Consider the following 22,840-nt stretch of genomic DNA (forward strand, 5'->3'; position numbering starts at 1 on the left):
CTCATATTTATGTACTTTCACAGGAGTATTGTGGGGTACGCGCGGTAAAGACCTTGACACATTTCGGTTTAAGACGCAGTAGGACTTCCGGGGTTTTTACAAACGGTACGTCTATTAATAGACGTATTTATGTCACGTACGCCAAATATACGTCGCAATTAGGTTTCTGGGGTTTTTATGACTGCGAAAAGAGATACTCAACTCATCGAATGGATTTCGGGTGTTTTACGGGAAAGGGGTTATTAGAGTGGCTTGGACTTCATGAGTCGTAAAGAGGGGGTTGAGACTTGGTCTCGATTTAAGAGGGATTTGTAATGAGGGACTTGTTTGAATTTGTTTTTGGAGGGAATGATTCGTGCCTTGTAAGACGAATAGGCGAAGAGGGTTTTGAAACGATCATCTCGTGATGGGGACCGCTAAGGTACATCAGCGAGGTGGAGGTTTGTATTGATCATCCTGTGTTGTTGACCGCTAAGGTGCAACATCAAGGTGATCGGTGATTGAGGAGATGGGGTAGGAGTTGAGTTTGATAGACTTTAGTGGAGTGATTTTGAGGTTTACTATTGGAATTGGGAATAGGAAACGCGCGAAAAATCGTGGGACGTTACACCTCCCCCCTTATATGAAGAAATGATTACATTTCTTAACACAGGGTACGGGTGTCTTGAAATGCGGAGGAAAAGAAAAATAAAATAAAATGTACCGTTTTGGAAAAAATAAAAATAAAATGGTTTGGAAATAATAAAATAAAATAAAATATATAGCCTATTTAGCGTAAAAGAAAAGTAAAATAAAAGATGAGAATAATAATAATAGAAAATATAAAAGAATTGATTGTATTAGGAAAAAAAACATTTACTTATACTTAAAAATAATATGTATATATATATATATATATATATATATATATATATATATATATATGTATATAAAAGAAATAGAAAATAAGGAATATTTACAAGGAAGGATGTACAAGGAAGGATAGGATTAAGGAAAGGAATTTTGGAAGGATTAGTATGGAGGAAAGGAATATTCGAGGGTTGAGTAGGAGGGGTCGTCCAGGATGAACGTGAGGTCGTAACCACTCTGATAGAGGTCATCGAACCATTTTAAAAATTCGGGCGTCAGCTCTGTGTGGTCTGGGACCTTAGTCGCTGACCCCGTATTCAAAATCTCCACGACACCTGGGGGTGGAGGGATGACGGAGGGAACTTGGGAGGTGGAAGGTTGAGGAGAGGGTTGGAATTGAACGGGAGGGGGGGAGTCGTCTATTGTAATTGTCTCTGTTGTGGACGCTGCCTCCCTGATGACGATGTTCGATGTCACCTTCGGGAGAAGATGTGAGGCGCTCCCTTCCTCCTTCATGGCCATCTGGCGCAGCCACTGTATATGGGAGAGCTTTCTCTTGAGGCCTCCCCCATGGGTCCTAGGCCCACTGGGTTTATGGGCCTTTTTATGAGGCATGGTGCGATCTAAGAAACGAAGTGATTTAATGTTCTTTTCTCTATAATTTATGATTAGGGTCAACCGGGGTTTTCGCGTAGTCGACCAAGACGCGCTTTGTTCGCGTGAATCATTTTAGTTTTGCCCTTCCAGGATATTTTTAAGTTTTGCGAAGGGATTACCTCCAATATCGTGTGAGGGCCAGAGTACTGATCTCCGAATTTCCCTTTTCGCGGTTCTATAAGGACGAAAACCGCGTCACCCGGTTTGAAGGTCTCCTCGTTTATGTGCCTATCGTAATATTTTTTATAAAGAAGCTTAGACTGATTCAACTTTTCTGCTGCAGCAGTTTGCAGCTCTTGCACCCTTATACTTAATTTCGAGAGGTAATGATTATAGGTCTCGTTTTCAAAATCTTCGGGCATCCGATTTCGGCTGGGTACCCGGGCTATTTTCCCGAATACTAACTCGTGTGGAGTGTAACCAGTGCCCTCATGAACGCTGGTATTATAAGAGAATGCAGCCAAGTCGGTCCATTCATCCCAGTCGCTGTAGTTACCGATAAACATTTTTAAATATTCTGTTAGGACGAGGTGCGATCGCTCTAAAGAACCGTTAGTCTGTGGGTGAAAAGCTGTGGTTCGAAATTGTTCGATTTTAAATTTTTGCGCGATAGCTTTCATGAATTTACCAGTGAAATTTGTTCCTTGGTCAGTGAGGATGGCTCTGGGAGCTCCGAATTGACAGATAAATTTTTTTATAAACGCATCTGCGACTTTTATTGATGTCGATTGTTTAAGGGGTACGCACACGAAGTATTTTGTTAGTAAATCTTGCATTGTTAATATATATGTATTTCCTTCTCTAGTGGTAGGTAACGGTCCTACTATATCTAATGCAATCTTGTCAAAGGCTCGTCCAGGCGTGTCAGTGAGAATCATAGGTTGCCTGGTTTTAACACGGACGAGTTTCTTCCGCTGACAGTCCTCGCATTTTCGAATATGATCTTCCACGGCTTTCTTCATCCCTTTCCAAAAGTAATGGTATCTAATTCGGTTATATGTTTTGGTTACTCCGTTATGTCCGGCTAAAGCTGATGCATGATTTTCTTTAATAATGTTTAGTCGTTCCGATTCTCTGGTGTACGGACTGCTTGTAAACATATAGTGACACTGATGTCCTCTTCGTTGACTGCCTCGAGAATATCCATAATAATATCTTGCCAGCTTAACTGATCGATGTTCGATGTTTTGGCTATGTCTAAATGATTGTGTTAGGAGCTCACGTATTACCATTTTAAAGTAGGAAAGGGTTTTGGGTCATAGTTAAGGGCGTACTCTGTGTTTCTTTAATAACCAACCCGATAAGGGTTTGTCCTTTATTATGGGTTAAATAGCCCTTACCCAGTGGGAGGTTGCCAGGTATTGTCACGATTCCTGTTTCTTGTAATTCCTTAGCTCCGTTATCGCAAGGTTTACCATCCGTGCTCAGAAAGAAAACGAGCGTTTCTTTTCGTAGTGACAACGGGTCGCGACTGATTGATGGCTTTATCCTGATTTCTCGTTCGGGGTCTGCTTTGTATACTGCGTCCAAAGACTCGTTCAGCTCGCTTACTGAGGATTCCGAATCTAATTCATCCGAAACATTCGACTCCACTTCAGAATCGATGTCGTCCTCTTCCTGCGGCGGTTGACGATCGTGGAGGCGAAATTGCCGAATAGGGGGTATTTAAATGTTCTCCTTCTTCTTCCTGATCCTCATCTTCGATACTATTCCTTGTTTCTAGTAGGTTCTCTGAGGGAGGGTCTGGAGGTTTTGGCGCTGGTGCCAAATTTTTACGTACTCTACGGGGTGGTTGTATCCTAGTGGGTTTCGCTCTTGGTCGGGTTTTCTTTGTGAGTCCTGCTGCGGAATTTAATGCTTCGGAGAGTCTGGGCTTCCCGGGGCCTCGCTTAGGCGGGGGTTGATCTTCCCAGTCTTCGTCTGCTTCCTCTCGTGGTCTTATAGGGTATGCCTCCACTGCAGGGGAATTACGGGACAAAGCGTCGGCAAGTTTATTGCTTTTCCCTGATTGATATCTAATTTCATAGTCGTATTCTGCTAATTTTAAACGCCACCTAACGAGGCGTGACGTTGGGTCTTTTACTCTATGTAACCAGATTAGTGGTTGATGGTCGGTAAATAAAATAAATTTCCTTCCGTATAGATAAGGTCGGAAGTGCCTAACGCAATATACGATGGCTAAAAGTTCCTTCTCTATGGTTGCGTAATTTATTTCTGCTTTATTTAGGAGGCGAGAGGCGTAAGCGATCGGTAACTCTTTTCCATCTATAGTCTGACTCAATATCCCTCCTATAGCGTAGTCAGAAGCATCTGTAGTGACGTGAAATTCCAGGTCAAAAATCGGGTATTGCAGGATAGGTTCTTTCTGCAATGCTAGTCTTAAGTGGTCAAAAGCCGTTTTCTGGGACGGTCCCCACTCAAATATTGTGTCTTTCTTCAATAGTTGGGTTAACGGACGAGCTATTTTAGAAAAGTCTGGGATAAATTTCCTATAATATCCGGTTAAACCAAGGAATTGTTTGATTCCTTTAGGTGTATTTGGTGCCGGGTAGTTTCGGACGGCTTCAATTTTTCCTGGATCAGGTTTTACTCCTTGTTCTGTAATTATGTGACCCAAATATGCGACTTTTTTGTGTAGAAATTTACATTTCGAAGGCTGAAGTTTAAGATTCGCCTCTCTTAGGCGTTGAGCAAGTTTTTTAAAATTTATTAAATGTTCTGTAAGGGAACTCGCGTAAAGGACAATATCGTCCAGATATACGAACATTTCTGTGCCTTGGAGTCCCGTGAGCGTGTGATCCATTAAACGTTGGAAGGTAGCTGGTGCATTACAAAGTCCAAATGGCATTCTAACAAACTCATAATGTCCATGAGGTGTAGAAAAGGCCGTTTTAGGCGCATCTTCCGGTTTCATAGGATTTGGTGAAATCCGGAAGCTAGGTCGAATACGGAAAAGTATTTTGCTCCTCCTAATTGGTCTAGTATTTCGTTAATGTTTGGAAGTGGGTATGCGTCAGGAACGGTTTTTCCGTTTTAAATCCCTGAAGTCAATTACCATTCTCCACAAGAGTTCCCCATTGGGTCCTGGTTTTTTAGAGACGATCCAAATAGGTGAATTATAGGGTGATAATGACGGTTTTATAATGTCGTTAGTTAGTAAATTCTTTATTTGCTTGTCTATTTCCTTCTTATGTATTGGAGGGAAGCGATATTGTTTAGTATTGACAGGCACTGGGTCCGTTGTCTGGATCCCATGCTGGATAGCGTTCGTATAACCAACTTCTCATCTGGTAGATGGAAAAGGTCATGGTATTTACTTAAAATTCCTTGGACATGAAGTTTTTCTTCCGGATTCATATGTTCCGTTGAAATTAATTCGAGCACTTGTTCCACCCTTGTTGTGGGTTTTTCAGAAATTATCGATACCTCACCCGACGCAATAGTAAGAGACTCACGGAAATTTGGGTAGACGGTTGATCTGGCATAATGCACAGGGGGTGAGAGTGAGTGCACTTTCGTGGGTGCCTCGATTTGGTGGATCGACAGATCCTGGGGTAAGAGGGACTTGTTTGAATTTAGGGCGTGGATAGGAGTGACGCATTTAGACGTCATAATCTCTTTTGTTCGTCTTTGTTTGGGTTCTGGAATCACAATTTCAAATTCTTCCAATTCAACAGTAGGTGTTGTGATCGTTATGTCCATTTCATTAGAATTTATTATTTGTAAGTACGCTTTGCCGTCTCGATTACGGACAAGAGCGTTACCAGCGTGAATCCCAGTGCCTAAGTCTAACCGGGGTACATACCCTTCCTTTATGTTCGAATTTAATATATTAATAAAGGAAACGGTTTTTGATCTAGCAGGTAGCATGACTTGGTTATTATTCACGAAAGGAATGGAGTTTCCTTGGAAGTCCAACTCCCTGTTGGAATAGTGTATCGAGACATTCTGTTTTATAAAGAATTCCGTGCCTAATATTCCTTGCGGCTTAATTGGGAAGTCGTTTTCGACTACGTGGAACGTGACGTTATCGCCCAAAAGGGTTATCCTTACTGTGCCAAGCGTGGTGACAGGGCCTGGAGAGATGACTTTGAGTATTAATCGATTTTCCGTGTTTATCTCTTGCGGTAGCTTTACAGCTTGAATTTACAATAAGTTCACCTGTGACCCAGTATCAATCATTAATTCAGGTGTAGTTTCGAAGTCGGGGGAGGAAATCATCACAGACGGAGCTTCATCGGCAGTGGTTAACCATGCTGTTGCGATTCTAGTTTCGATATTCCCGGTTCCGTTTGTATTTCTATTGGACGCGCTCCTGCTTGGCCCGTTCCACGGTACGCCTCCATAGTTGACCGTAGGGGCAGAGCGTTTCCCGAGTCACGTTCTTGGAAGGTTCCAGGATTTCTCTCATTGCGATTGAATAAGCGTTTTCTACATTCTGAGATTAAATGTCCGGGCTTTTTGCAATACGCACAGATCCGCAATTCTGTAGGTCTTGAGGGAGGAGGTCGAGTTTTGTCCCAGTAAGGGAGCAGAGGATTGGGTGCCGGGTTTCCATATCCTACAACGCGGTTTGGAGGGTATCTCTCGAAGGGTTGTGAAACTATATTTTGATTGCCTCGGCAGGACCGTGCGTCGTGTCCTGTCTTATTGCAGAGTTGGCACGTTAATTTCGGGGCCTTTTGTTCTGAAAACCTTTGACGATCCCTGTCAATCTTCTTATCCACGAGTACAGCTAGCTCAAAAGCTTCATCGAGCGTTTCGAAATTATGTTGGAATAATCTTGTTCGTATATGGGGAGGAAGGCCATCTACAAATGAGTCTAACGTCAAACGATCTAGGTCTTCAGGGTGATTCCGTACGAAATCGCGATAATATTCTCTGTCCTCTTCCAAAATAGCGAATCGGAGATCCTTAACACGCGAGATGTATTCTAGTACGTGTTCGTTATTTCCTTTAATAATATTAGCAAGTTCCCCACGATAATGGTCCGAAGTTTTGGCAGGGGAGAAAGTGCGTTTAAGTTGTTTAATTAAATCATTTACAGAGTCAAAAACCCTATCCTCAACGGCCAAACAGGCGTGGTCCTGCAGTTTATTGCGTAACAACCTCGCCAGCTGGGGTTCAGCCTGCGGGGGAACCAGAGCTTTAGCCATATTGCAGGCTCTCGCGAATTGCACCACTGGTATATTATGTCCGTTAAAGTTAGGGACCGTTTCTATGGCGTCTTTTAACGTGATCTGGGGTGTTGGATCCTGGTTCGGAATATAGTTACGATTCATTGCCTCAGGAACGTTATTATAATTTGGCACCGGTTTTCTATCGAAACGGGAGGAACCTGGAGTAGTAAAATTGTTTGCCGTTGGCGGGGGTGCAAGAAGTTTGGCTTCAATTTGACCGGAAAGACCTTCCAACGCGGGGCCATCTGAACCGGCGGCCACGCCCGAACGCGTGTTGGTTTTCGGGTTTATAACATAACTCGCGTACAAGCTCTCAATTTCAGCTTGTTTTTCCCGCAATAATTGCACCCGTTCCATTAATTCGGCGGTTGCGGTGTCTACAGCTTTAGTGGAAGGGCCTGCGTCTTGGTCCACCACGCAAGAATCGTCGGTTTCCCCGTACACGGACATGTTTGATTTCTCCCGAAAAAGTTTTGGGTTTTCTTAATTTGGGCGTACGGTAGCTGTTATTCAAAGCCTACCGTGCTCTCTACCCGGGTAGTTAATATCGAATCTGTTATGATTTTTACTTATTTGACGGTAATGCTCTGTACACACGGTACGTAACTTGAACAAGAGGTTTTTGCAACGGGGGCATTCAGGGAATATATCGTTAGGTTGGTGGTAGTGCACTTGATATATCTCATCCACTTCCACCGTGTTTGAATTAAAACAATTTAGGCAAAATTTTACGCCTTCCGTGGTCGTTGCTACGCCCCCCGTAACACAGATTAATGCGTTTGAATTTGACAAAACGCCCTGCAGCCTGCGGCTTCGGTAATATAACGTGTTTTGACGTTGACGCGAATCGCGCATGTTAGGTATCAATGTATTATGTCTCGTCAGGCAGTTTATTTAGATTTCGTAGGTAAATGTTTCCTAAGTGATTCAGAGTTGGTTTGAAAGAAAGTACCACCGTGTGCACACGACACAATTGGTTGCGGGACGCGTTTGTAATAAAACTGTATTGCACCGAGGGCAATTAGGGAATGTATAAGGCGTATGTAAGAAATGAATTTGATACGTTATCACCGTATTTGTTGGATCTAGTTGGGAGCAATTTAAGCAAATTTCGTCGTCTTCGTTATTTGCTACTATGGTCCCGGAAACACAGACCATCCACTGTATAGATGCCGTCAAATTTTGTAATTGGCGGCTCCTGTAGGCTGGTTTCCACGGACTAACGTATTCTGTATACATGCTAAATAGGCAATTGTGGGTACCGTATGTTAGGGAATTTATTCCTATTAACAGTTGACGGATCCCACCGCTGTCACCAAAAATATGTCACGTCCCGGGTGAGGTCTTTTGGGAACGATGACATTAGGAAAGGAGAAAGACAGACGCGAATCTAAAATCCAGCACTCTGAGATTTTTGGGGGAAGACCAGGCGCGAATATTAAATCCGTCACACTGAGGGTTTGAAAGGAATTCAGGCGCGAATCTATAATCCAGCACACTGAGGGTTTGGAAGGAGAGGAACGTCAGGCGCGAATCTTGAATCCAGCACACTGAGGGTTTGGAAGGAACTTAGGCGCGAATATTGAATCCGTCACACTGAGGGTTTGAAAGGAATTCAGGCGCGAATCTATAATCCAGCACACTGAGGGTTTGGAAGGAGAGGAACGTCAGGCGCGAATCTTGAATCCAGCACACTGAGGGTTTTGAAGGAGAGGAACGTCAGGCGCGAATCTTGAATCCAGCACACTGAGGATTTTGAAGGAATTCAGGCGCGAATCTATAATCCAGCACACTAATCGTTTTACAGGGAGGAACGCCAGGCGCGAATCTATAATCCAGCACACTAGTCGACCAGGGAAGTTTAAAGGCTAGAGCGTATTTGGGGAACACCCGTTAGCACTTTGTTTTGGTTTACGTAATATCAGATTTACCGTTGCATAGGCACAAAAAGTTTCCTCGTAATATTTCTTGAGAAATTCGTCTATACGTGCAGCTATGCAAGGGAATGTTAGTAGACACTGTCACTGTTCTCGAGTTCGCGATCCGCGATCAGCTGTTTCGCCGACTCGTTGGTTTGTATCTTAGTACGTTCGTAACTAATGGTTGAACACAAATAACTTGAAGCAAGATTTTAAACAAAGCGATTTATTAACTTCGTTAATCGGTTATTATAATCGTGCGAGGGGGCTTTTAGCATTGGCACAATATTTGTAATATGGTTATAACATTTAATATACAGGGTGTCCCACTAAGGAGTGGACAGCGCGATATCTCTTAAAGTATTGTTGATAAAAATATAAAAAAAATAGGGAATTGCATGGTTCGAAGGGGCCCATTTATTAGCGCGAACGAATTTTGTTTCCGATTATTATTTTAAAAGATACGATGGTCAAGTTCGGTTTTTCAAATGGAACTATTTTTTTTGAACACCTGAGTTGATAGTGCGTTCCAAGACAAATTCAATAAGCTTTAATGTATACACTTTATTTCCACTGGTTTTTAAGATATTGCGCTTGCAAATTTACTGATTTTCACTGCAAGAAACCCCTCTGGAATGGCAAAAACCGGGGGCGGTCTTACTGACGCCACGGGTGGCACTGCCTGTTGAAATGGATACTTACCTGCCAAAGGTCTACGCCAGAAATGGCAGGCCCAAAGGCTGGACAATTCTTTTCCGTCAGAAATGCTACTTAGGTAGGTATCGTTACTTTTATTTCGCCCTTGTTTCTACGCTCGGAGGGCCGGTTCTTTTGGGAGGGATGCAAGTTGGATTGGTTCTGATACAATCTGCTCCCTATGGTTGAAATTTAGTCTAGCAACTTTCACTCCTCCAAACCTAACCAATCCAACTTACACCCCTCCCAAAAGAACCGGCCATCCGACCGTAGATGCAAGTGCGAAATAAAAGTAACGGTGCGCTTCTCGATACCGCATATGTACCTAACTAAGTAGCATTTCTAATGGAAAAGAATTGTCCAGCTTTTGGGTCTGCGAACCCTGTCGTAGACCTTTGGCAGGTAGGTATCAGTTTCAACAGGCAATGCCACCCGTGGCGGCAGTACGATCGACCCCGGTCCTTGCTATTCCAGAGGGTTTTCTTGCAGTGAAAATCAGTAATTTTGCAAGCGCAATATCTTAAAAACCAGTGGAAATAAAGTGCATACATTAAAGCTTATTGAATTTGTCTTGGAACGCGCTATCAACTAAGGTCTTCAAAAAAAATAGTTCCATTTGAAAAACCGAACTTGACCATCGTATCTTTTAAAATAATAATCGGAAACGAAATTCGTCCGCGCTAATAAATGGGCCCCCTCGAACCATGCAATTCCCTATTTTTTTTATATTTTTAGCGACAATACTTTAAGAGATATCGCGCTGTCCACTCCTTAGTGGGACACACTGTATATATATGGACATGAGATACAATATAAGTCGTTTAATAATGATCGTTAATAATAATAATATGATAAGATTGCGATAAGCAGTTATAAACAAAATAATAGAATAGTAAGATTGCGATAAGCAGTTATAAACAAAATAATAGAATAGTAAGATTGCGATAAGCAGTTATAAATGAAATAATAGAATTGTAAGATTGCGATAAGCAGTTATAAACGAAATAATTGAGTAGTAAGATTGCGATAAGCAGTTATAAACGAAATAATTGAATAGTATGGTATGGTGGTGATATGCACAATAATATTAAGTAATATAAATGGCTTACGGTGATCGTCGAACACTGAGTTTAATATTAACACTTTAAAGATATACTTTTCAAGTAAGCCTTCTACCGAAGAGATTTCTGTCGAAGAAAGAGGACTCGGCCTGTCAGGACCTCATATTTATGTACTTTCACAGGAGTATTGTGGGGTACGCGCGGTAAAGACCTTGACACATTTCGGTTTAAGACGCAGTAGGACTTCCGGGGTTTTTACAAACGGTACGTCTATTAATAGACGTATTTATGTCACGTACGCCAAATATACGTCGCAATTAGGTTTCTGGGGTTTTTACGACTGCGAAAAGAGATACTCAACTCATCGAATGGATTTCGGGTGTTTTACGGGAAAGGGGTTATTAGAGTGGCTTGGACTTCATGAGTCGTAAAGAGGGGGTTGAGACTTGGTCTCGATTTAAGAGGGATTTGTAATGAGGGACTTGTTTGAATTTGTTTTTGGAGGGAATGATTCGTGCCTTGTAAGACGAATAGGCGAAGAGGGTTTTGAAACGATCATCTCGTGATGGGGACCGCTAAGGTACATCAGCGAGGTGGAGGTTTGTATTGATCATCCTGTGTTGTTGACAGCTAAGGTGCAACATCAAGGTGATCGGTGATTGAGGAGATGGGGTAGGAGTTGAGTTTGATAGACTTTAGTGGAGTGATTTTGAGGTTTACTAGTGGAATTGGGAATAGGAAACGCGCGAAAAATCGTGGGACGTTACACGAGTAAAACGAGTAAAACGAGTAAAACGAGTAAAACGAGTAAAACCAGTAAAACGAGTAAAACGAGTAAAACGAGTAAAACGAGTAAAACGAGTAAAACGATTAAAACGAGTAAAACGAGTAAAACGAGTAAAACGAGTAAAACGAGTAAAACGAGTAAAACGAGTAAAACGATTAAAACGAGTAAAACGAGTAAAACGAGTAAAACGAGTAATACGAGTAATACGAATAAAACGAGTAAAACGAGTAAAACGAGTAAAACGAGTAAAACGAGTAAATCGAGTAAAACGAGTAAAACGAGTAAAACAGTAAAACGAGTAAAACGAGTAAATCGAGTAAAACGAGTAAAACGTGTAAAACGAGTAAAACGAGTAAAACGAGTAAAACGAGTAAACCGAGTAAAACGAGTAAAACGAGCAAAACTAGTAAAACGAGTGAAACGAGTGAAACGAGTGAAACGAGTGAAACGAGTGAAACTAGTAAAACTAGTAAAACTAGTAAAACTAGTAAAACTAGTAAAACGAGTAAAACGAGTAAAACGAGTAAAACGAGTAAAACGAGCAAAACGAGCAAAACGAGCAAAACGAGCAAAACGAGTAAAACGAGTAAAACGAGTAAAACGAGTAAAACGAGCAAAACGAGTAAAACGAGCAAAACGAGTAAAACGAGCAAAACTAGTAAAACGAGCAAAACTAGTAAAACTAGTAAAACGAGTAAAACGAGTAAAACGAGTAAAACGAGTAAAACGAGTAAAACGAGTAAAACGAGTAAATCTAGTTAAACGAGTAAAACGAGTAAAACGAGTAAAACGAGTAAAACGAGTAAAACGAGTAAAACGAGTAAAACGAGTAAAACGAGTAAAACGAGTAAAACGAGTAAAACGAGTAAAACGAGTAACACGAGTAAAACGAGTAAAACGAGTAAAACGAGTAAAACGAGTAAAACGAGTAAAACGAGTAAAACTAGTAAAACTAGTAAAACGAGTAAAACGAGTAAAACGAGTAAAACTAGTAAAACGAGTAAAACTAGTAAAACGAGCAAAACGAGCAAAACTAGTAAAACGAGTAAAACGAGCAAAACGAGTAAAACGAGTAAAACGAGTTAAACGAGTAAAACGAGTAAAACGAGTAAAACGAGTAAAACGAGTAAAACGAGTAAAACGAGTAAAACGAGTAAAACGAGTAAAACGAGTAAAACGAGTAAAACGAGTAAAACGAGTAAAACGAGTAAAACGAGTAAAACGAGTAAAACGAGTAAAACGAGTAAAACGAGTAAAACGAGTAATACGAGTAAAACGTGTAAAACGAGTAAAACGAGTAAAACGAGTAAAACGAGTAAAACGAGTAAAACGAGTAAAACGAGTAAAACGAGTAAAACGAGTAAAACGAGTAAAACGAGTAAAACGAGTAAAACGAGTAAAACGAGTAAAACGAGTAAAACGAGTAACACGAGTAAAACGAGTAAAACGAGTAAAACGAGTAAAACGAGTAAAACGAGTAAAACGAGTAAAACGAGTAAAACGAGTAAAACGAGTAAAACGAGTAACACGAGTAAAACGAGTAAAACGAGTAAAACGAGTAAAACGAGTAAAACGAGTAAAACTAGTAAAACTAGTAAAACGAGTAAAACGAGTAAAACGAGCAAAACGAGTAAAACGAGCAAAACGAGCAAAACGAGCAAAACGAGCAAAACGAGCAAAACGAGTAAAACGAGCAAAACGAGCAAAACGAGTAAAACGAGCAAAACGAGTAAAACGAGTAAAACGAGTAAAACGAGTAAAACGAGTAAAACGAGTAAAACGAGTAAAACGAGTAAAACGAGTAAAACGAGTAAAACGAGTAAAACGAGTAAAACGAGTAAAACGAGTAAAACGAGTAAAACTAGCAAAACGAGTAAAACTAGTAAAACGAGTAAAACGAGTAAAACGAGTAAAACGAGTAAAACGAGTAAAACGAGTAAAACGAGTAAAACGAGTAAAACGAGTAAAACGAGTAAAACGAGTAAAACGAGTAAAACGAGTAAAACGAGTAAAACGAGTAAAACGAGTAAAACGAGTAAAACGAGTAAATCTAGTTAAACGAGTAAATCTAGTTAAACGAGTAAAACGAGTAAAACGAGTAAAACGAGTAAAACGAGTAAAACGAGTAAAACGAGTAAAACGAGTAAAACGAGTAAAACGAGTAACACGAGTAAAACGAGTAAAACGAGTAAAACGAGTAAAACGAGTAAAACGAGTAAAACGAGTAAAACGAGTAAAACGAGTAAAACTAGTAAAACTAGTAAAACGAGTAAAACGAGTAAAACGAGGAAAACGAGTAAAACGAGCAAAACGAGCAAAACGAGCAAAACGAGTAAAACGAGTAAAACGAGTAAAACGAGTAAAACGAGTAAAACGAGTAATACGAGTAAAACGAGTAAAACGAGTAAACGAGTAAAACGAGTAAAACGAGTAAAACGAGTAAAACGAGTAAAACGAGTAAAACGAGTAAAACGAGTAAAACGAGTAAAACGAGTAAAACGAGTAAAACGAGTAAAACGAGTAAAACGAGTAAAACGAGTAAAACGAGTAAAACGAGTAAAACGAGTAAAACGAGTAAAACGAGTAAAACGAGTAAAACGAGTAAAACGAGTAAAACGAGTAAAACGAGTAAAACGGGTAAAACGGGTAAAACGGGTAAAACGGGTAAAACGAGCAAAACTAGTAAAACTAGTAAAACGAGTAAAACGAGTAAAACGAGTAAAACGAGTAAAACGAGTAAAACGAGTAAAACGAGTAAAACGAGTAAAACGAGTAAAACGAGTAAAACGAGTAAAACGAGTAAAACGAGCAAAACGAGCAAAACGAGCAAAACTAGTAAACGAGTAAAACGAGTAAAACGAGTAAAACGAGTAAAACGAGTAAAACGAGTAAAACGAGTAAAACGAGTAAAACGAGTAAAACGAGCAAAACGAGCAAAACGAGCAAAACGAGCAAAACGAGCAAAACGAGCAAAACGAGCAAAACGAGCAAAACGAGCAAAACGAGTAAAACGAGTAAAACGAGTAAAACGAGTAAAACGAGTAAAACGAGTAAAACGAGTAAATCTAGTAAAACTAGTAAAACGAGTAAAACGAGTAAAACGAGTAAAACTAGTAAAACTAGTAAAACTAGTAAAACGAGTAAAACGAGGTAATACGAGTAATACGAGTAATACGAGTAAAACGAGTAAAACGAGTAAAACGAGTAAAACGAGTAAAACGAGTAAAACGAGTAAAACGAGTAAAACGAGTAAAACGAGTAAAACGAGTAAAACGAGTAAAACGAGTAAAACGAGTAAAACGAGTAAAACGAGTAAAACGAGTAAAACGAGTAAAACTAGTAAAACTAGTAAAACTAGTAAAACGAGTAAAACGAGTAAAACGAGTAAACCGAGTAAAACGAGTAAAACGAGTAAAACGAGTAAAACGAGTAAAACGAGTAAAACGAGTAAAACGAGTAAAACGAGTAAAAACGAGTAAAACGAGTAAAACGAGTAAAACGAGTAAAACGAGTAAAACGAGTAAAACGAGTAAAACGAGCAAAACGAGCAAAACGAGCAAAACGAGCAAAACGAGCAAAACGAGCAAAACGAGCAAAACGAGCAAAACGAGCAAAACGAGCAAAACGAGCAAAACGAGCAAAACGAGCAAAACGAGTAAAACGAGTAAAACGAGTAAAACGAGTAAAACGAGTAAAACGAGTAAAACGAGTAAAACTAGTTAAACTAGTTAAACGAGTAAAACGAGTAAAACGAGTAAAACGAGTAAAACGAGTAAAACGAGTAAAACGAGTAAAACGAGTAAAACGAGTAAAACGAGTAAAACGAGTAAAACGAGTAAAACGAGCAAAACGAGCAAAACGAGCAAAACGAGCAAAACGAGCAAAAACGAGCAAAACGAGCAAAACGAGCAAAACGAGCAAAACGAGCAAAACGAGCAAAACGAGCAAAACGAGCAAAACGAGCAAAACGAGCAAAACGAGTAAAACGAGTAAAACGAGTAAAAGGAGTAAAAGGAGTAAAAGGAGTGAAACGAGTGAAACGAGTGAAACGAGTAAAACGAGTAAAACGAGTAAAACGAGTAAAACGAGTAAAACGAGTAAAACGAGTAAAACGAGTAAAACGAGTAAAACGAGTAAAACGAGTAAAACGAGTAAAACGAGCAAAACGAGCAAAACGAGCAAAACTAGTAAAACTAGTAAAACTAGTAAAACGAGTAAAACGAGTAAAACGAGTAAAACGAGTAAAACGAGTAAATCTAGTTAAACGAGTAAAACGAGTAAAACGAGTAAAACGAGTAAAACCAGTAAAACCAGTAAAACGAGTAAAACGAGTAAAACGAGTAAAACGAGTAAAACGAGTAAAACGAGTAAAACGAGTAAAACGAGTAAAACGAGTAAAACGAGTAAAACGAGTAAAACGAGTAAAACGAGTAAAACGAGTAAAACGAGTAAAACGAGTAAAACGAGTAAAACGAGTAAAACGAGTAAAACGAGCAAAACGAGCAAAACGAGCAAAACTAGTAAAACTAGTAAAACTAGTAAAACGAGTAAAACGAGTAAAACGAGTAAAACGAGTAAAACGAGTAAAACGAGTAAAACGAGTAAAACGAGTAAAACGAGTAAAACGAGTAAAACGAGTAAATCTAGTTAAACGAGTAAAACGAGTAAAACGAGTAAAACGAGTAAAACGAGTAAAACGAGTAAAACGAGTAAAACGAGTAAAACGAGTAAAACGAGTTAAACGAGTAAAACGAGTAAAACGAGTAAAACGAGTAAAACGAGTAAAACGAGTAAAACGAGTAAAACGAGTAAAACGAGTAAAACGAGTAAAACGAGTAAAACGAGTAAAACGAGTAAAACGAGTAAAACGAGTAAAACGAGTAAAACGAGTAAAACGAGTAAAACGAGTAAAACGAGTAAAACGAGTAAAACGAGTAAAACGAGTAAAAACGAGTAAAACGAGTAAAACGAGTAAAACGAGTAAAACGAGTAACACGAGTAAAACGAGTAAAACGAGTAAAACGAGTAAAACGAGTAAAACGAGTAAAACGAGTAAAACGAGTAAAACGAGTAACACGAGTAAAACGAGTAAAACGAGTAAAACGAGTAAAACGAGTAAAACGAGTAAAACGAGTAAAACGAGTAAAACGAGTAAAACGAGTAAAACGAGTAAAACTAGTAAAACTAGTAAAACGAGTAAAACGAGTAAAACGAGTAAAACGAGTAAAACGAGTAAAACGAGCAAAACGAGCAAAACGAGCAAAACGAGCAAAACGAGCAAAACGAGTAAAACGAGCAAAACGAGTAAAACGAGCAAAACGAGTAAAACGAGCAAAACGAGTAAAACGAGTAAAACGAGTAAAACGAGTAAAACGAGTAAAACGAGTAAAACGAGTAAAACGAGTAAAACGAGTAAAACTAGCAAAACGAGTAAAACTAGCAAAACTAGTAAAACGAGTAAAACGAGTAAAACGAGTAAAACGAGTAAAACGAGTAAAACGAGTAAAACGAGTAAAACGAGTAAAACGAGTAAAACGAGTAAAACGAGTAAAACGAGTAAAACGAGTAAAACGAGTAAAACGAGTAAATCTAGTTAAACGAGTAAAACGAGTAAAACGAGTAAAACGAGTAAAACGAGTAAAACGAGTAAAACGAGTAAAACGAGTAAAACGAGTAAAACGAGTAAAACGAGTAAAACGAGTAAAACGAGTAAAACGAGTAACACGAGTAAAACGAGTAAAACGAGTAAAACGAGTAAAACGAGTAAAACGAGTAAAACGAGTAAAACGAGTAAAACGAGTAAAACGAGTAAAACGAGTAAAACGAGTAAAACGAGTAAAACGAGTAAAACTAGTAAAACGAGTAAAACGAGTAAAACGAGTAAAACGAGTAAAACGAGTAAAACGAGTAAAACGAGCAAAACGAGCAAAACGAGCAAAACGAGCAAAACGAGCAAAACGAGTAAAACGAGCAAAACGAGTAAAACGAGCAAAACGAGTAAAACGAGCAAAACGAGTAAAACGAGTAAAACGAGTAAAACGAGTAAAACGAGTAAAACGAGTAAAACGAGTAAAACGAGTAAAACGAGTAAAACTAGCAAAACGAGTAAAACTAGCAAAACTAGTAAAACGAGTAAAACGAGTAAAACGAGTAAAACGAGTAAAACGAGTAAAACGAGTAAAACGAGTAAAACGAGTAAAACGAGTAAAACGAGTAAAACGAGTAAAACGAGTAAAACGAGTAAAACGAGTAAAACGAGTAAAACGAGTAAATCTAGTTAAACGAGTAAAACGAGTAAAACGAGTAAAACGAGTAAAACGAGTAAAACGAGTAAAACGAGTAAAACGAGTAAAACGAGTAAAACGAGTAAAACGAGTAAAACGAGTAAAACGAGTAACACGAGTAAAACGAGTAAAACGAGTAAAACGAGTAAAACGAGTAAAACGAGTAAAACGAGTAAAACTAGTAAAACTAGTAAAACGAGTAAAACGAGTAAAACGAGTAAAACGAGTAAAACGAGTAAAACGAGCAAAACGAGTAAAACGAGTAAAACGAGTAAAACGAGTAAAACGAGTAAAACGAGTAAAACGAGTAAAACGAGTAATACGAGTAAAACGAGTAAAACGAGTAAAACGAGTAAAACGAGTAAAACGAGTAAAACGAGTAAAACGAGTAAAACGGGTAAAAACGGGTAAAACGGGTAAAACGAGTAAAACGGGTAAAACGAGCAAAACGAGCAAAACTAGTAAAACTAGTAAAACGAGTAAAACGAGTAAAACGAGTAAAACGAGTAAAACGAGTAAAACGAGTAAAACGAGTAAAACGAGTAAAACGAGTAAAACGAGTAAAACGAGCAAAACGAGCAAAACGAGCAAAACTAGTAAAACGAGTAAAACGAGCAAAACGAGTAAAACGAGTAAAACGAGTTAAACGAGTAAAACGAGTAAAACGAGTAAAACGAGTAAAACGAGTAAAACGAGTAAAACGAGTAAAACGAGTAAAACGAGTAAAACTAGTTAAACTAGTTAAACGAGTAAAACGAGTAAAACGAGTAAAACGAGTAAAACGAGTAAAACGAGTAAAACGAGTAAAACGAGTAAAACTAGTTAAACTAGTTAAACGAGTAAAACGAGTAAAACGAGTAAAACGAGTAAAACGAGTAAAACGAGTAAAACGAGTAAAACGAGTAAAACGAGTAAAACGAGTAAAACGAGTAAAACGAGTAAAACGAGTAACACGAGTAAAACGAGTAAAACGAGTAAAACGAGTAAAACGAGTAAAACGAGTAAAACGAGTAAAACGAGTAAAACTAGTAAAACTAGTAAAACGAGTAAAACGAGTAAAACGAGTAAAACGAGTAAAACGAGTAAAACTAGTAAAACTAGTAAAACGAGTAAAACGAGTAAAACGAGTAAAACGAGTAAAACGAGTAAATCTAGTTAAACGAGTAAAACGAGTAAAACGAGTAAAACGAGTAAAACGAGTAAAACGAGTAAAACGAGTAAAACGAGTAAAACGAGTAAAACGAGTAAAACGAGTAACACGAGTAAAACGAGTAAAACGAGTAAAACGAGTAAGACGAGTAAAACGAGTAAAACGAGTAAAACGAGTAAAACGAGTAAAACTAGTAAAACTAGTAAAACGAGTAAAACGAGTAAAACGAGTAAAACTAGTAAAACGAGTAAAACGAGCAAAACGAGCAAAACGAGCAAAACTAGTAAAACGAGTAAAACGAGTAAAACGAGTAAAACGAGTAAAACGAGTAAAACGAGTAAAACGAGTAAAACGAGCAAAACGAGCAAAACGAGCAAAACGAGCAAAACGAGTAAAACGAGTAAAACGAGTAAAACGAGCAAAACGAGTAAAACGAGCAAAACGAGTAAAACGAGCAAAACTAGTAAAACGAGCAAAACTAGTAAAACTAGTAAAACGAGTAAAACGAGTAAAACGAGTAAAACGAGTAAAACGAGTAAAACGAGTAAATCTAGTTAAACGAGTAAAACGAGTAAAACGAGTAAAACGAGTAAAACGAGTAAAACGAGTAAAACGAGTAAAACGAGTAAAACGAGTAAAACGAGTAAAACGAGTAAAACGAGTAAAACGAGTAACACGAGTAAAACGAGTAAAACGAGTAAAACGAGTAAAACGAGTAAAACGAGTAAAACGAGTAAAACTAGTAAAACTAGTAAAACGAGTAAAACGAGTAAAACGAGTAAAACTAGTAAAACGAGTAAAACTAGTAAAACGAGCAAAACGAGCAAAACTAGTAAAACGAGTAAAACGAGCAAAACGAGTAAAACGAGTAAAACGAGTTAAACGAGTAAAACGAGTAAAACGAGTAAAACGAGTAAAACGAGTAAAACGAGTAAAACGAGTAAAACGAGTAAAACGAGTAAAACGAGTAAAACGAGTAAAACGAGTAAAACGAGTAAAACGAGTAAAACGAGTAAAACGAGTAAAACGAGTAAAACGAGTAAAACGAGTAAAACGAGTAAAACGAGTAATACGAGTAAAACGTGTAAAACGAGTAAAACGAGTAAAACGAGTAAAACGAGTAAAACGAGTAAAACGAGTAAATCTAGTTAAACGAGTAAAACGAGTAAAACGAGTAAAACGAGTAAAACGAGTAAAACGAGTAAAACGAGTAAAACGAGTAAAACGAGTAAAACGAGTAAAACGAGTAAAACGAGTAAAACGAGTAAAACGAGTAAAACGAGTAAAACGAGCAAAACGAGCAAAACTAGTAAAACTAGTAAAACGAGTAAAACGAGTAAAACGAGTAAAACGAGTAAAACGAGTAAAACGAGTAAAACGAGTAAAACGAGTAAAACGAGTAAATCTAGTTAAACGAGTAAAACGAGTAAAACGAGTAAAACGAGTAAAACGAGTAAAACGAGTAAAACGAGTAAAACGAGTAAAACGAGTAAAACGAGTAAAACGAGTAAAACGAGTAAAACGAGTAAAACGAGTAAAACGAGTAAAACGAGTAAGACGAGTAAAACGAGTAAAACGAGTAAAACGAGTAAAACGAGTAAAACTAGTAAAACTAGTAAAACGAGTAAAACGAGTAAAACGAGTAAAACTAGTAAAACGAGTAAAACGAGCAAAACGAGCAAAACGAGCAAAACTAGTAAAACGAGTAAAACGAGTAAAACGAGTAAAACGAGTAAAACGAGTAAAACGAGTAAAACGAGTAAAACGAGTAAAACGAGCAAAACGAGCAAAACGAGCAAAACGAGCAAAACGAGTAAAACGAGTAAAACGAGTAAAACGAGCAAAACGAGTAAAACGAGCAAAACGAGTAAAACGAGCAAAACTAGTAAAACGAGTAAAACGAGTAAAACGAGTAAAACGAGTAAAACGAGTAACACGAGTAAAACGAGTAAAACGAGTAAAACGAGTAAAACGAGTAAAACGAGTGAAACGAGTAAAACGAGTGAAACGAGTGAAACTAGTAAAACTAGTAAAACTAGTAAAACTAGTAAAACGAGTAAAACGAGTAAAACGAGCAAAACGAGCAAAACGAGCAAAACGAGCAAAACGAGTAAAACGAGCAAAACGAGTAAAACGAGCAAAACGAGTAAAACGAGCAAAACGAGTAAAACGAGCAAAACTAGTAAAACGAGCAAAACTAGTAAAACTAGTAAAACGAGTAAAACGAGTAAAACGAGTAAAACGAGTAAAACGAGTAAAACGAGTAAATCTAGTTAAACGAGTAAAACGAGTAAAACGAGTAAAACGAGTAAAACGAGTAAAACGAGTAAAACGAGTAAAACGAGTAAAACGAGTAAAACGAGTAAAACGAGTAAAACGAGTAAAACGAGTAAAACGAGTAACACGAGTAAAACGAGTAAAACGAGTAAAACGAGTAAAACGAGTAAAACGAGTAAAACGAGTAAAACTAGTAAAACTAGTAAAACGAGTAAAACGAGTAAAACGAGTAAAACTAGTAAAACGAGTAAAACTAGTAAAACGAGCAAAACGAGCAAAACTAGTAAAACGAGTAAAACGAGCAAAACGAGTAAAACGAGTAAAACGAGTTAAACGAGTAAAACGAGTAAAACGAGTAAAACGAGTAAAACGAGTAAAACGAGTAAAACGAGTAAAACGAGTAAAACGAGTAAAACGAGTAAAACGAGTAAAACGAGTAAAACGAGTAAAACGAGTAAAACGAGTAAAACGAGTAAAACGAGTAAAACGAGTAAAACGAGTAAAACGAGTAAAACGAGTAAAACGAGTAAAACGAGTAATACGAGTAAAACGTGTAAAACGAGTAAAACGAGTAAAACGAGTAAAAACGAGTAAAACGAGTAAAACGAGTAAAACGAGTAAAACGAGTAAAACGAGTAAAACGAGTAAAACGAGTAAAACGAGTAAAACGAGTAAAACGAGTAAAACGAGTAAAACGAGTAAAACGAGTAAAACGAGTAAAACGAGTAAAACGAGTAAAACGAGTTAAACGAGTAAAACGAGTAAAACGAGTAAAACGAGTAAAACGAGTAAAACGAGTAAAACGAGTAACACGAGTAAAACGAGTAAAACGAGTAAAACGAGTAAAACGAGTAAAACGAGTAAAACGAGTAAAACGAGTAACACGAGTAAAACGAGTAAAACGAGTAAAACGAGTAAAACGAGTAAAACGAGTAAAACGAGTAAAACGAGTAAAACGAGTAAAACGAGTAAAACTAGTAAAACTAGTAAAACGAGTAAAACGAGTAAAACGAGTAAAACGAGCAAAACGAGTAAAACGAGCAAAACGAGCAAAACGAGCAAAACGAGCAAAACGAGTAAAACGAGCAAAACGAGTAAAACGAGCAAAACGAGTAAAACGAGCAAAACGAGTAAAACGAGCAAAACGAGTAAAACGAGTAAAACGAGTAAAACGAGTAAAACGAGTAAAACGAGTAAAACGAGTAAAACGAGTAAAACGAGTAAAACGAGTAAAACTAGCAAAACGAGTAAAACTAGCAAAAGAGTAAAACGAGTAAAACGAGTAAAACGAGTAAAACGAGTAAAACGAGTAAAACGAGTAAAACGAGTAAAACGGGTAAAACGGGTAAAACGGGTAAAACGAGTAAAACGGGTAAAACGAGCAAAACGAGTAAAACTAGTAAAACTAGTAAAACGAGTAAAACGAGTAAAACGAGTAAAACGAGTAAAACGAGTAAAACGAGTAAAACGAGTAAAACGAGTAAAACGAGTAAAACGAGTAAAACGAGTAAAACGAGCAAAACGAGCAAAACGAGCAAAACTAGTAAAACGAGTAAAACGAGCAAAACGAGTAAAACGAGTAAAACGAGTTAAACGAGTAAAACGAGTAAAACGAGTAAAACGAGTAAAACGAGTAAAACGAGTAAAACGAGTAAAACGAGTAAAACGAGTAAAACGAGTAAAACGAGTAAAACGAGTAAAACGAGTAAAACGAGTAAAACGAGTAAAACGAGTAAAACGAGTAAAACGAGTAAAACGAGTAAAACGAGTAAAACGAGTAAAACGAGTAAAACGAGTAAAACGAGTAAAACGAGTAAAACGAGTAAAACGAGTAAAACGAGTAAAACGAGTAAAACGAGTAAAACGAGTAAAACGAGTAAAACGAGTAAAACGAGTAAAACGAGTAAAACGAGTAAAACGAGTAAAACGAGTAAAACGAGTAAAACGAGTAAAACGAGTAAAACGAGTAAAACGAGTAAA

The 22,840-nt window shown here is 38.1% G+C and overlaps 1 long non-coding RNA gene across 1 annotated transcript; it reads left to right on the forward strand.

The window, feature by feature from the left end:
* The first annotated feature begins 242 nt into the window (after positions 1 to 242).
* LOC143378090 (uncharacterized) lies at positions 243 to 728 on the forward strand. Its single transcript, XR_013087495.1, has 2 exons — positions 243 to 421; positions 477 to 728. It is a non-coding gene; the product is annotated as an uncharacterized LOC143378090 (long non-coding RNA).
* Positions 729 to 22,840: the final 22,112 nt, after the last annotated feature.

Source organism: Andrena cerasifolii, unplaced genomic scaffold, assembly GCF_050908995.1.
Source record: "Andrena cerasifolii isolate SP2316 unplaced genomic scaffold, iyAndCera1_principal scaffold0182, whole genome shotgun sequence".
In the NCBI taxonomy this organism is placed as follows: domain Eukaryota; kingdom Metazoa; phylum Arthropoda; class Insecta; order Hymenoptera; family Andrenidae; genus Andrena; species Andrena cerasifolii.